At 33.5% G+C, this 14,414-nt stretch overlaps 1 protein-coding gene across 14 annotated transcripts in view; it reads left to right on the forward strand.

The window, feature by feature from the left end:
- Dlg1 (discs large MAGUK scaffold protein 1) overlaps positions 1–14,414 on the forward strand; it is a 199,246-nt gene that overhangs the window by 28,005 nt on the left and 156,827 nt on the right. The window lies entirely within an intron of this gene.

Here is a 14,414-nt window from a genome sequence, read left to right on the forward strand (position 1 = left end):
TTGAATTTAAGAAAATTAAACGTATATAAGTATTAAAGCACTTATTTTAAAGCCTGTTTTGCTCATTGTTGTTGAAGTGCAGAATGCTTAACTTAAAGTTTGACTTCTTTTATTTCTGAACACTAATTTATGAACATTGTGTGATTGTGGCATACATTCTGGGAGCTTACATTTGAAATTTATACATTGGTTTGAAAAATATGAAATAATTTATGTTTTTGATTTTTATTTCTGTGTATTGATGGTGTTCTACAGTGATTGTTAAATGAAATTGAGATTTTTAAGATGATACTCAGTGACAAAAAAGTAAGTAAATTTGTAATTTTCAAAGTAGACTATCTCCTGTATAGTGAACTGTTCCTCACTGTGATAAACTGGAGAAATTGATGTAAATTACTTTTGCACAGAGCTTTACAGTTCAGTAGTCACTGATGGGATATGGACATGCCCATTTTGTGAGGCCACCCCTGTTTATAAGACAATGTCTTTTGTACCTCTAAACACACTTTATAATGAAATATTTCTAAAGAATGTTTAAAGGGTATGAAAACCTGGAAAAGAGAGTTCTATTTTTCTTACGAGTCCTTCTTACAGACATTGGTGATTGTTTCTCCCCTGTAATTTGTATCATTCCATTAGCTTAGTTTTATTCCCAGTATTAGCAATGTTAATTGAAATGATTGGCCTCTTTTCTCTGCTGTTTCTTGATAGATTTAGAATTTTTTATCCTTAAAGTATTTATAAATTTTTATTATGTAACTTTTAAAAATAGAAGATGTAGGTTGGAAGTTATGAAGCCTAAAACATTGTTTGTAGTTACTTTACAAAACCTAAATTAGAGTGATTTTTTTCTATTATTAGAAATAAACCCTTTGAACATTTTAATCCAGTGGTAACAGTAGAAATACAAAATTCTTGCTTTTCTTTTCAACCAGAGGATACGGTATATCGTCTGCCTACCTGGCTCCCTACCTCAGTTTTTTTCCTTTTTTTGATCTGTAAAGAACTTTACAGTTTTACACGTTTTTAAAGTCTGACAGTGTAGCTGATGTAATTCTATCATATTAATACTAAAACACCTTTCCAAGTGAATTTTTTTCATCATCCGCCTCTCTTTTCTCCCACTTGTGTAGGCACGGTGAGTTAGGTAGGCATGTTGCATCACTGCTACCATGGATACTCTTAAGAACAGGCATGTGGGTTGAGCTAAAACAGTGATGATTAGTTTTTTGAACCCCCCCCCCATGACTATATATTCTTAACAATGAAGACTCTTATTTTAAAACATTTGCAGATGACTAGGTTGTGAGATGTGGTGACTAAATCAGCACTGCTATTGAACCGCCAAATCTTGACCTCCATTTAGAGTAGAATTAATGCCATATGCTAATTTAAGGCAGTGATAAATGACTTATATTCCTTTTTTGATTAATATATTTTAAACACAGATATAATATTGTTCTTGTCTCTTAGTGGAAAAGAAAATGTACTTTCTCTTTGAGTTAAAAAAAAAGTGTGCTGGGTTTAGGTGTTTTGCAGGGGAAAATGCTAGAGAGCATTCCTACGGTGGCACTATTTCTGATAGTATACTGTGGCATTGAGTTTGCTTGGATACAGTATTTTCACATAATGTCTTTCCAGGTGATACTTAGCTTTATGTTTGGAAGTTGTTATGTTCTTAGCTGCTTTATAAATATTTCAGTTGTTGTGAAACTAATAATGTTATGGGCCAGGCAGAGAAATGTGTTTTTGTTAGCTCATTATCACATGGGAAAATTAACTGGGAGCATATAAGGTCTTAACAAGAATGATTTGAAAGTATTGTTATATATAGTATATTTTCTTATATTACTAATAAAGCACTATGTATATACTTGCATCTAAGGGCATTACTTTTATCATAGAGGCCTTTTAAACTGTAGTAACTTGTGGGAGTGAGGGAGGGAAAAAGAGGGACAGGGAGGTTTAGTACCAAAATTTCTTACAGTGGAGTTATGCCTTTCTCCATTTCTTATTTTACTGCTTGTTGACCAAATAAATGGAAAAGGGATGTTTTGTGTCTCATGATTTGAGGATTATTTAGCAGGAGTTCAGATAAGTAGCAGAAGAAAGAACTGAGAAAAAGAAAATTCTGTGTCTGTGTTCTTAAACCTAGAAAGGCGAATATAAGCTTTTATATTTCAAGAGATTCTCTTATATTTGGTGGCAGTCATCAATATTTTTATTTAACTTTCTAAAACTGGGAGTCCATATTAAGTGTCATCTGGGCAGTGATTAAAACATGCAATTTTGGGTGTTTCTCCCAACTAAGGAATTAGCAGCATGTGTATTTAGGGGAAATAAAGACCAGGTTTTCATTCTTTGTGTTAAGAGGAATTTTTCAGTTCTTGTGAGGTTATTTTCTTCATCTTTGAGATCTTTAGGCATAACAGTTTGCAAGCCTGCATCCCTTAATCTTACAACCCTTTAAATTCCAGTTTATAGATTATTTCCTCAAGCAGTCTTTAAGTTGCTCTACTTGTACAAAAGTGTGCTCTGTTTATAATAAAATGTATCATTGTAAAGTTATGATTGTATGTGTCTGTTAATAAATTATAAACATTGCAAAGTAAGACTTTTTCCCATGTGGTGTATCTGCCTGACCTTGTATGTGTTTTTTTTGTTTTTTGGTATGGGAATGGAACTGGGGACCTCACACTTGCCAGGCAGGTGCTGTACCATTGAGCTAAATTCCCAGTTCTGGCCTTTTGTTTAAAACTGAGTATTTTACTTTGTAATGCATTTTATACCTTGCTTTAATATGGTTAGACATTGATATCCTAGAAAATTGACGTTGAAGTTATAATCATTCTGGGCTAAGGATGTAGTTCGGAGCATAAGTGTCCACCCAGCAAGTACAAGGTCCTGAGTTTGATTTGTAGTACCAAAACAATAAAGTTTATCATTCTGTGCTTATAGTGAATTCAGAGGGATCAAGAAAATAGTTTACCTGTCCATTGTTTTCAACCCATTTCTTAGTTTATCATTTCTTGACATATAATTTGCTATTCATCATTTAAATTGATTTGTTTGTATATATATACATATATGTAGAATTGACTATAGATTGTTTCTGGCCTGTACTTGAATTGGGAGAGACACAATCCTTTCTCATGTCATAGTGTTTACTTCCATCTCTGAGCTGCAGAATGTTAACTAACAACTTGAGCATTGAATTTTGTGTGATAATGGAAATGTTGTATATCTACACAGTCCTGTAACTACTAACAGAATTTTAATTTTTATCTAAATAGTCTCAGATTATATATTGATCTATAACAATAATTCTTATACATCTGCTAGCTTTTCATTTATTTACTCTCAATGTTTTAAACATTGGTTTTATTGAGTAATATACTCACTTAAGTAAAAAAATCAGAACTGTCATTAAAAATTTATGCAGATAATTCTCACTTGTTTCTCTCCCAGACGCCTATAGGAAACTGCTAGTTTCTGTTTACCTTTTTACTGCTTAGATACAAGTAAACAAGAATGTCTTTCTCTCTTGCTTTATAAAATAGGTAGTGTGTTTTATATTTATACAGTCTTTCACCCTTTGCTAGTTTTATTTAGAGTATCCAGATGGCTTCCCCATATTAGTCCATAGTGTTTCTTCATTCTTTAAAAATATCTTTGACTGTGTGCATGTATTTAACCCAATATGAACCTTTTTTACAAATGGTAGCAAAATTTTATTAAAGGTGGGAAAAGAAGTAGGCTCTGCATTCGCAGACAGAAGGTAGAAAGAACAAAGGACACATCAGCGAGCAAGCAAACCCATTCTGAGAAATAGGCTCTGCAGAAAGAAGCTCACCCTAAAGTATGAGGGTGGGCCACCAGGCAAGAAAACACAGTCTAGACTTTTAAATAAATGTAAATTTCCTTTAAAAATTTGTTTCATTGGGGGAAAAAAGGAAATTTGGATTCACTCACCCCCTTTTTTGAAACAGGGTTTCCCTATGCAGTTCAGGATGACCTTTGACACGCTTTGTAGCCCAGCCTCAACCTCTCAAGTGCGCAGATTACTGGTGTGCGCTACCGTGTCAGGCCTTGTATTCATGTCTAATACTGTGTATCAGGAAAGATTCCCAATTTTCAAAAGGTGTCTGCTATGCTTTGGATGATAAGAGTTCCCGTGAGTAGTTGTAGCTTTTGGGAGCAGATTATAAGGGATTTGACCTTATGAATGAGATTAAGCACCCACCCTTATGATAAGATTCAGGTTAAAGGGGTTACTTTATTGCCCCTTTACCTTTTCTGCCACATAAACATTTTCAATGTTTTGATAAATATTGCCAAGTTTTACAAATGTAGTAATCTTGAGACATTTCTCCAGCAAAAAGTGTCTTACTTTATATTTAGTATATTTTCACTAAGTTGTTTCTTCCCTCTTTTGATCTGGAATGACTCATTATGACTCCTAAGCTTATCCACAATGATTATTTCTGTACATTGCATACATAGTATGTTGTCTTTGTTTTTAAACTATTTTGCCTTTTTAACCAGTTTTTAGGATCCAGTTAATATTCATCTGGTATTCATCTTGTTTGGAACCTACTGAATTACAGTAATTGAGGTTGCTTTCAATTCACACCCTTATTTTCTGCTCATCCTTTCAGTCTTTCCAAAGAAATAACTAGGGTTTCTTTTCTGTCTCTTCCAAATTTTGTCTCTCTGAGTTTTAAAAGTCCTATAGTCTTGTTTCTTTTCTTTTTTGGGGCAGGGTGGGAAGTTACTGGGAATCAAACTCACAATCTTGTGTTTTCCAAACAAGCATTTATGCCACTGAGCTTCATTCCCGGCCCCTGTAGTTTTATTTCTGCAGTAGCCATTCAACAGCAGTTGTGCCACTTAGAATGAGCAGAGAGTAAAGAATAGTCAAGAACTCAGGCTCTGGTGAGTGTTGAGGTTCTGGTCTCAACACATGATTCCTTGGTAAGTTTCTTATTATTTCCTCTGAGTTTCAATTTCCTAATCTGTTACATGGGGGAAATAATGGAACCTACTTTTGAGAATGTTTAATTGATTAATTGAACTAAAAACTAAAAACTGCCAGTGTGTGAAATGATGACTGGTGCATGATAAAACTTTACTGATGTTAGCAAGCCTTTTTAATAATTTTTATTAAATAATACATGGTCTCATGGCTGGACTCTTTCCCTCTTTTATAATACTTGTTACTTGCCTTTTATAACTAGTGTGCTAGTTCTCTTTGATAAGAAGTAGTGGATGATTTAAGTATAGCTCATCATGAAGATGAGTTGAATATTGGAATAATGAGAATATAAAAGAGAGTGAGACTTAAAAATGTTTCCACTCATATCTGTTTCTGTTTTATCAACTTCTTACTTTGTTGCTTTTATTTTGGATCTTAGAACTATGCTAATGCCTCGTATTGCGAGTTGTGAATCTCTAGTTAACAGTGTTGGTGACCATAACATAAAACTTTTTTGTGGTCATTAGTATATAACTACCTTATATGGATGCAGAAAAAGGATTGCCTTTTGTCTTAGTCACTTTCTCATTGCTGGTACAGAATACCCAAAGCCCACAATTTAACAGAGGAGGCTTTTATTTTGGCTCACGTTTTCAATTCCTGGTTGGCTACATCCAAAGCAGAGGGCAGTCATGGTGCATGAGTCTGGGCAGAAGAAAGCAGAGAAGGAGATATACCATTATTGGTCACATACAGTCCCCCATTGACCTGTCTATAACCAGCTTTGCCTCCTAATAAGAAGTTCACTGTAGCTCACCCCCTCTGAGTGCATGAGGCTTTTGAGGACATTCTGTATCCTAATAGTAACACCCTTGTGTGAAAAGTAGCTATCCAGTGAGTATTCAGTAATTGTTTTAACTGAATGACTGATGAATTATTAAGTAATAAATTACCAGAGAAATTTCAAATTAGTTTTGGTTTATTTGATTGGGAGTTTAAATACCAAATGTAGTACTTTTGAGTAAGATAGTCATGTATTAATAAATAAGCAAGGGCATTTTTCTTCTTTCTTCTTTTTTTTTTTTTTTTTTGAGATTGGATCTTGCTGTATTGCCAAAGCTAATCTCAGGTGATCCTCCTGCTTTAGCCTTTCAAGAAACTGAGGCCGTAGGTCCACACCATCACTTCTGGCTTGGTCATCCAATTTTAGATGCAGTAGGTTGTATTGAAATTGCGTCTTTGCAGCTTTGAAAAGGGTGTGATATCTTTTAAAAACCTCATTTCAGAAATTTCCAGTATTTTAGATTTCTAGTTAAAATGAATAGAAATGCTGCCCTCTACTGGTGACTATTTTACTGTCCTATAAAAATGTTCACCAACCCAAAAGGATGCATTTTTAAAAGGTGTGTGTTATACTAGAAGGTTGAAGCATAGCTATATAAAATATTCTGTAACTTAGTTGTTAATTATGTAATTGTAATTTGCACCACATATCTTTGTTGTCATTTCAGTTTTAGAAGACCTTGGATCCTGAAACAAACATAATTTTGTATATGAGCTTTAAGTAATTGTAGATTGATCCCTTTTTGTTGCGTGGCACAAAGCTTATATGAGTCACTCATAAGTAAACTATAGGTAAAGATAAAGTATTTACTTTTTAATTTATTCCATGCATTTAATACTTAAAATTTGAAACTTTGCAGAATTTTTCAAATTTTAATTAATGTTAAATAGAGGAGCTATGTAAGTTGTTGGTGCAAAGGTCTAAAAACAAGCACTGCTTTAAAATTGTAACTGAGCAAATATGTTAACCTCTAATTTCATGTTTTTCACTGTAAAATGAGGGAATTAGAGATGTGGGTTTTTGTTTTGCTTTTTTTGTTTTTTAACCACTGAGCTATGTCCTTGGCCCAAAGAGATGGGTTTTTTTAGGATTCCTTTCAGCATTGTTTTATTGAGTGCCTGTATATTAAGCTTTGTTGTATTGAATATTGTATACAAAGCACCATGATATATAAAAGATAAAAATGAGAAACAAAGATTAAGTAGCTCCTGCTCTAGATCAAGGGCCAAGTGACTGTTGGGCCAAAAAAGGCCATGTCCATTCATTTATTTACTGAGTATAGCTGTTTTAATGCTGTAATGACAGAGATGAGTATTGGCAGCAGAGATCATGTAACCTGAAAACCCCAAAATACTTACTTTCTGCCCCTTTACAAAGTATTTGCTGACCCCTGTTCTAGATGCTATTCAGAAGACTAATTTTAAGTGTTTCCAAAGAAGAACATATGGACAAAGTTCCAGGAATAATTTAAAGCATACAATTAAGGAAAATAGGCTTTCCATATTGGCGCTGTATTGCCATGTTAGTGGTATATTGATATCTTTTGGTAATTCCCAGGGTTTCTTGATAATTGGCTGTTGGCAGTGATTTTATTTTTTCTCTTTTTAGAATATACACATTAACATATGCAGTTTGATGCCTTTTTATTACTGTAATCGCCACTCATATAAAAGTATAAAATATTTTTGATACCCCAGCAGGCTCACTTTTGTGTTACCTGAATCAATATGGGCTCCTCAGAGGTAATCAGTTTTCTGACTTTAATCATTGTAGATTAGTTTTAAACTTTCTATAAACATAAATGTAAATAATAGTCTCTATAGTACTACCCTTACCAGTAGTTTGTTCCTTTTTAATGCCATGTAGTGTTCCATTTTATGAATATATTGTAGCTCATTTTTTCTGGTATGAGGAAATTTAAATTTCCAATTTGGGAATGTTATAAATAAATCTTTTAACATTCTTATACTGTACAAATTTTTGTAGGCACATGACCTAATTTTTCTTGAGTATATAAGTAGGATGTAAAATTTTAAATTTACTTTGTAGGGCTCTCATTGGGAAGTTTTTATTTAATAGAACATATTGGCAACAAGAAATCAAAGGAATAATTTCACATACTTTATAAGTTTGACCCATTGCTCTATTAGAAAATGGTAACTTCACCTTTCTTCATGAACTCTTTTGATACTAAGGCAGCCTACATTTCAGCCAAAGCAAGCAAGTTTTATTTCTGATGTCAATTTTGATTGGTGTTGGTGTCTAGAGATCTTTGCTAAGAATTCTAGTGGGTTGAAAAGTATTACCTTCAACTAGTAGTCTTTGCCATGACCAATAGATTTCAGAAATATGGAGGACTTGGCAGAAGAATGGAATCATTTGTATTTAACATATTTTGAAAATTCTTACATATTAAATATAGTTCTGTGGCATCTAAAATTACTTCTAGATAAATAAAACTACTTGTTTGCATATGTCATAGATGTTATTTCACTTATTGTGCTTGCCACTTTTAGAATGTCTGCCCTTTTAGAGATTCCGCTTTTCTTTTTAAATTAATTGTAGATTCCATCTCACACATCTTTTCCTCTATCATTTTATGTATTTTAAATTGCCATTTTAAAGTCCTTTCTAGCATCTATGTTGTCTGGTTTTGCTATGGGTCATTATCTTTTGATTACTTTTCTCTAGCTTCTGTTTTCTGGCTTCTCTCTATATCTTGAAATTTTTTTGATACCCTATCATAACATATAAAAGAAACATTAAATTGAACCCAATTTTCTTTTAAGACATTGGAATAAGACTATGAATTAGGAGTTGGGTTTGTTTGGATGTAAGTTGCTTCTTTAGTTACATTCATCTCACTTCTTTCAAGTATGATAAAGATTTGATCAGTCCTGAGTCTTTCATAGGTCTTTTCCACAAGGACTTGAGGACCTATGAACTGTGAGCTGCAGAGATATTTTATGGGTTTTCCAGCACAGTTCAGTTTAGTGTGTGGGGACAAGTAACTTACACTTTTGGGCTCTTCCAAACTTCGCCTTATCAGGCCAACCACTCTGAGTGTTAGTAACAGGCCCAATCCTTTCCCCACATACATAGTCTAATCTTAATCTACTTAACTAAGTATCTACCTTCTTAGAAAAGGTTCATCTTGTTGGAATTTGTATTCTTTAGACTAATTTGTATTCTGAAATTTCCATTATCTTTTGTAAAGTCAGTTTTTATTTTTGGGCCATTTAGACTCATATGTAAAAAAGTTAATTCAGAAAGTCCATGTGCTTTACCCAGTTTTCTTTAATGATACCAGTAGTGTAATAGTATTAATCAGGATATTGACATGAATACATTCAGGATACAGAGCATTAACATCATCACATAGATCTCTCGTTACATTTTTCCCTTGTCACATTTTTCCCTTGTCACACCCACTTAATTTCACCTCAGTTTTCTTAAACAACCACTGATCTGTTTTCTCTTTGTTTTGTCCAAGAATTTTATATAAATATTTATTGGCTTTTTATCATTCTTCCTAATTTTCTGGACATTGATTCAGAAGACTATTACATATATAAGTAGTTCCTTTTTGTTGCTGAGTATTGTTGTATAATATCACATATCACCCTTTAGCCATTTACCATTTGGAATACCTGTATTTTTATGATTTTCGACTACTACAAATAAAGCTGCAAGAAACATTTGTTTGTAGATTTTTTGTGAACAAAATTACTCATTTCCGTGGGACAAATACCCATGAAGGAATGCAGTTTCTGATCATGTGACTTTTTTTTTTTAACTTCTAAACTGCTTTTTGGAGTGGCCATACCATTCTGCATTGCTGTCAATAATGTGTGACTGATTGACCACAACCATGTTTTAGTTTTTTTGTTTTTATTTTTTTGTCTTGGTACTGGGAATTGAACTCAGGACTTTGTGCTTACCAGGCAGGCACTTGTGCTATATCTCAGTTCAACCTTGTCAGCTTTGGTGTTACCTCTTTTTATTTTAACCATTTTCGTAAGTGCATAATTATAGTTACATTTTCCCAATGGTGAATGATTTTGGGTATCTTTTCATGTGCATATCTGCTATTCACCTAACCTTTTTTTCTGTGAAATGTCTACATGTCTTTTACTCTTATTCTAACAAGATAGTCTTTTTAATGTTGAGTTTTGAAAATTCTTTGTATAATCAAACAATCCTTTGTGATATATGCCACTTGGTAAATACTTCTCAGTAGCTTCTCTTTCCTTTTATAGGAGTCTTTCATAGAGCAAAAGTTTTAAATTTTGTTGAAATTCAGTGTACTCTTTTTGGTGATAAATCTAAGAACTGATTGTCTAGCCCTAGATTGTGAAATCTTTTTCTTTTTTAATTAAGTTAGGATTCATTTGGGGTTTTCTAAATTTTTTACTGTAGTAAAATATGTATCACATAGTTTTCCATTTTTAAGTGTACAGTTTAATAGTGTTAAATATGCCAATGAGATACAACCATTATTAATAATAACCATTATTGTTAGATTATAAAATAGTCATTGTGTAAAATTGAAACTCTGAACCCTGTGAATAATGTACTAGTTAGTCACTTTATTCTTCTGGAGACAAAATACCCATTACCTGTAACCCAAAAGAGGAGAGGTTTATGTGGCTCTTAGTTCCCAAAATCAGCCAGGAAGGAGAGAAAGAGAAAGGAGGAGCCTAAAAAAGAATATACCCATCCAGCTCATGCCCCAGTGACTCACCTCCCAACATGCAGGTTCAGCAACCTCAGTGGATGAATCCACTGGTGAGTATAATACCTTCATGATTCAGGCACTTTCCAAACACATGACTTTGGGAATATTTTATGTCTCAACTATGACACATAGTCCTTATTCTTTCCTCCCGTGACTCTTGTTAACTGTCATTGTACTTACGTGCCTATGAATTTCATTACTTGAAGACTCTGTATAAGTGGAATCATAAATACTTGGTTTTCTTTTTTTGCAACTGACTTTTTTCATTTAGCATTGTACTTTCAAGGTTCATCTGTATTGTAGTATACATCAAAATTTCCTGCTTTTTAAAGTTTGAATAATATTCATGCATGTGTATGTATTTACTATATCCATTCACCCATAGATGAACACTAAGTGGTTTCCACACATTAGCTCTTGTGAGCAGTATATAAATATCTTTTTGAAATATTTGAGATACTGAGATCCACATTAATTCCTTTTGGGTATGTGCCAAGAAGTAGAATGACTTGATCATATAGTAATTCTGTTTTTACTGTTTTGTTTTTGAAACAGAGTCTTGGTTTGTAGTTTAGATTGTCCTTGCTTGAACTCACTATGTAGCCCAGGCTGACTGTGAACCCATAGCACCCTGCCTCTGCCTCCCGAGTACTGGGATTACCAGCCACCACACCTGGCAATGTTTACTATTTTGAGGAACTGCCATACTGTTTTCCGCAGTAGACACACCGTTTTACATTACTATCAGCAAAGATGAAGATTCCTTTGTGTCCATATTCTTGCCAACTTGTTACTATTATTTTTTAGCTATCCTAATAGTAGCTGTCCTAATGAGTGTAAGGTGATGATATAATTATAGTGGGATTTTTTTGTTACTGTTTTTGAGATAGAGTCTTACTGTATTCAAGGCTGGTTTTGAACTCACAGTGTAGCCCAAGCTAAAGCGTTGAACTCACAGTAATCCTGTCTCAGTGCAATCAGGGGGTACACCTCCCCCAGCTTCATTATAGTTTTGCATTTTTCTTATGACTTCTAATGTTAGCCATCTTTTTATGTACCTGTTGATCATTTTTAAACCTAGCCTAATAATTTATCCAAAAGATTGCCCCATGTGCATTTGAGAAGAAATGTATATTCTGTTGTTCTTAAAGCATTTTACTTGTTTTATTTATTTATTGTACCTGGAATCAAATTTATTACCTCAAGCTTACCAGACAAGCACTTGAGCTGCTGAGCTAAATTCACAGCCCTTTATTTGGTTTAGTGCCTTAACCTCTGTATTTATCATCTTTATTGCCTCTTTTGGAAAGTGATGAACTCTCAACTATTATTATAGAATTGTTTTCTCTCTATAGGCCTGTCAATACTTGCTTTTTATATTTTGATAATTGTTATTAAATATATAAATGTTTATAATTGTTGTATTTTTCTATATTAAACCTCTAAAAATACATAGTATCTTTTTGTCTCCTTTAAATCCTTGTTGGATTTAAAGTCTGTTTTGTCTATTACAAGTGTAGTCATTCCTGTTTTGGTACTATTTCTGTGGAATATATTTCTTCATTCTTTTCAGTCTGTTTGTCTTTGGATTTTAACCAAGTTTCTCATAGACAGATACTATTATATTATGATTTTTTAAACTACAAAATGCCAATCTTTTTCAGGGAAAGGAGTTAAAAATCATTTATATTTAAAATAATTACTGATAAGGAAACTTCCTGTCACTTAGCAGTTATTTTTTGTTGCTGGTTTGGCCTTCATTTCCTGCATTATTGTCTGCTTTTGTATTTAGTTGATTTTGTGTAAAGAATTTTTTCAGTTCTTTTTTTAGTTCCTTTTGTGGGTATTACATAGCTACTTTCTTAGTAGTTACCATGGGGATTGCATTTAACCTCCTAAAGTATTTGAATTTGTGCTAGCTTTGTTTTAGTAATATGCAAATTTTTTTATAGCTCTATTCATCTTTTTTGGGGGGGGAGGCTAATGACAGAATTATGTCTTCATGTTTAGTGTATCCCAAAACAATTTTTTTTAAAAAAACCGAATTGATTTGTTCAGTTATACAGGAAACAAAATGTGAACCAAAATAAAAAACCAAGTTCAGCATTTCTTATCTGGAAATTTGAAATGTTTTGTGATCTAAAACTGTTTGAAGACTGGATGCTACACGTGAAAATTCCACACCTGAGCTCAATGTGATAGCCCACAGTCAAAATGCAAGTAGTGCAACACTCTGGAACTGAAAGGACCTTAGATTCAAGCTCACTGGACAGCTTACTGACTTTACAAAAATCTGTCTCAAAATTTAAAAAAAAAATTTTTTAAAGGACTGGGGATATAGCCTGGTTCAATCCCTGGTACTGCAAACAACAATCAAAAAATAAAACAGTAGCTGCACTGAGTCCTAGGCTGTGTGGCTATAGGGAAAGAAGTAGAGCTACTCCCTGCACAGGATGTGCTTCCCTGAGCTGTGGAAAGTGCACCAGGACTCAGTTCCTGTAAGCAGCAGAAAGAAAAATACATAAAATTAGTTTAGAAAAATTAGTTCTATAAAATTAGTTTCTGGTTTCATGTATGAATATATATAAATTTTTGCTTAGACTTGGGTCTGATTCCCAGTATACCTTATTTAAGCAAATATTTCAGTATTGAAAAAAATTCAAAATCAGAAGTACTTTTGCTCCCAAACATTTTGAGTAAGAGATACTCAACCTGTGCTGGCTTTTGTACCAATTTTAGAAAAATATTAGTCTCTTAAATAATGTGGCAAATAAAAAATGAATTTAATACCCATTTAAGTTTCTTCCATATGTAAGATCTTTTTTTGTACCGCGGATCAAACTCATGATCACGTACTTGCAAGTCAGGCACTTATGCCGCTGAGCTAAATCCCTGGCCATATGTAAGTTCTTGGTGGTACATTTCTTTTATCACTGAAAGGATAATCTCTTCTAAGGATGTACCACAATCGGTCTCTTCACTCATTGGTGGATATCTTGTTTGCTTCCAAGTTTTGGCATTGTGAAGCTGCTGTCAGGAGCATTTACAAGCTCAAGTTTTCCAACACTGAGATTCCACCTCACCTCGGAAAGAATTGATATTTTCCAGGAATCAGTAATAAATGCTGGGGCAGATGTGGGGAAAAGGAACCCTTCTCCACTGTTGGTGAGAGTATAGACTGATGCAACCAATGATGGAAATCAGTGTTATCATTCTTCAAAAAACTAGAATTATTGATCCCATTCGACCTAGCTATTCCTCTTCTGGGTATCTTCCCAGAAAAATTTTAAAAATCATACCATAGTGATACATGTGCACCCATGTTTATAGCAGCATAATTTTTAATGGCTAGATCTTGGAAACAACCTAATGCCATTGACTGAGGAATGGATAAAAAAAGATGTGGTCTTTTAATGCAATGGAGTACTACTCAGTCTTAAAGAAGGATAAACTGGAGACTTGTATAGGTAAAATGGATACAATTTGAGACCATATTTATAAGTGAAATAAATAAGACACATGTAAACATCACATTTTCTCACTAGTGTGAAAGGCTGAAACAGCATATGTATGTATGTGATGTATATATATATATAAATAAGATAGTTATACTATTGATTTCTCTGAGTTTGCTGAAGAGAACAATTTGTACTGGTATTGTTCTGACAATTAAATGCAGATGTCTTGTGCTCTGGGTGAATGATTTGGGGATGACACTGCACAATGTATGCACCATTGTTGCCCCAGTTGATGTATTTTGAAATTGTTTTTTCTCTCTCTGAAATGATACGGATTTGGAAAAAAAAACAAGTTCCAAGTTTTCACATTGTACCCATTTTAAATCATTTGTATGTGTT

This window comes from Cavia porcellus, unplaced genomic scaffold, assembly GCF_034190915.1.
Source record: "Cavia porcellus strain 051 isolate PalLab524CR breed Dunkin Hartley unplaced genomic scaffold, mCavPor4.1 scaffold_14, whole genome shotgun sequence".
Taxonomy (NCBI): Eukaryota; Metazoa; Chordata; class Mammalia; order Rodentia; family Caviidae; genus Cavia; species Cavia porcellus.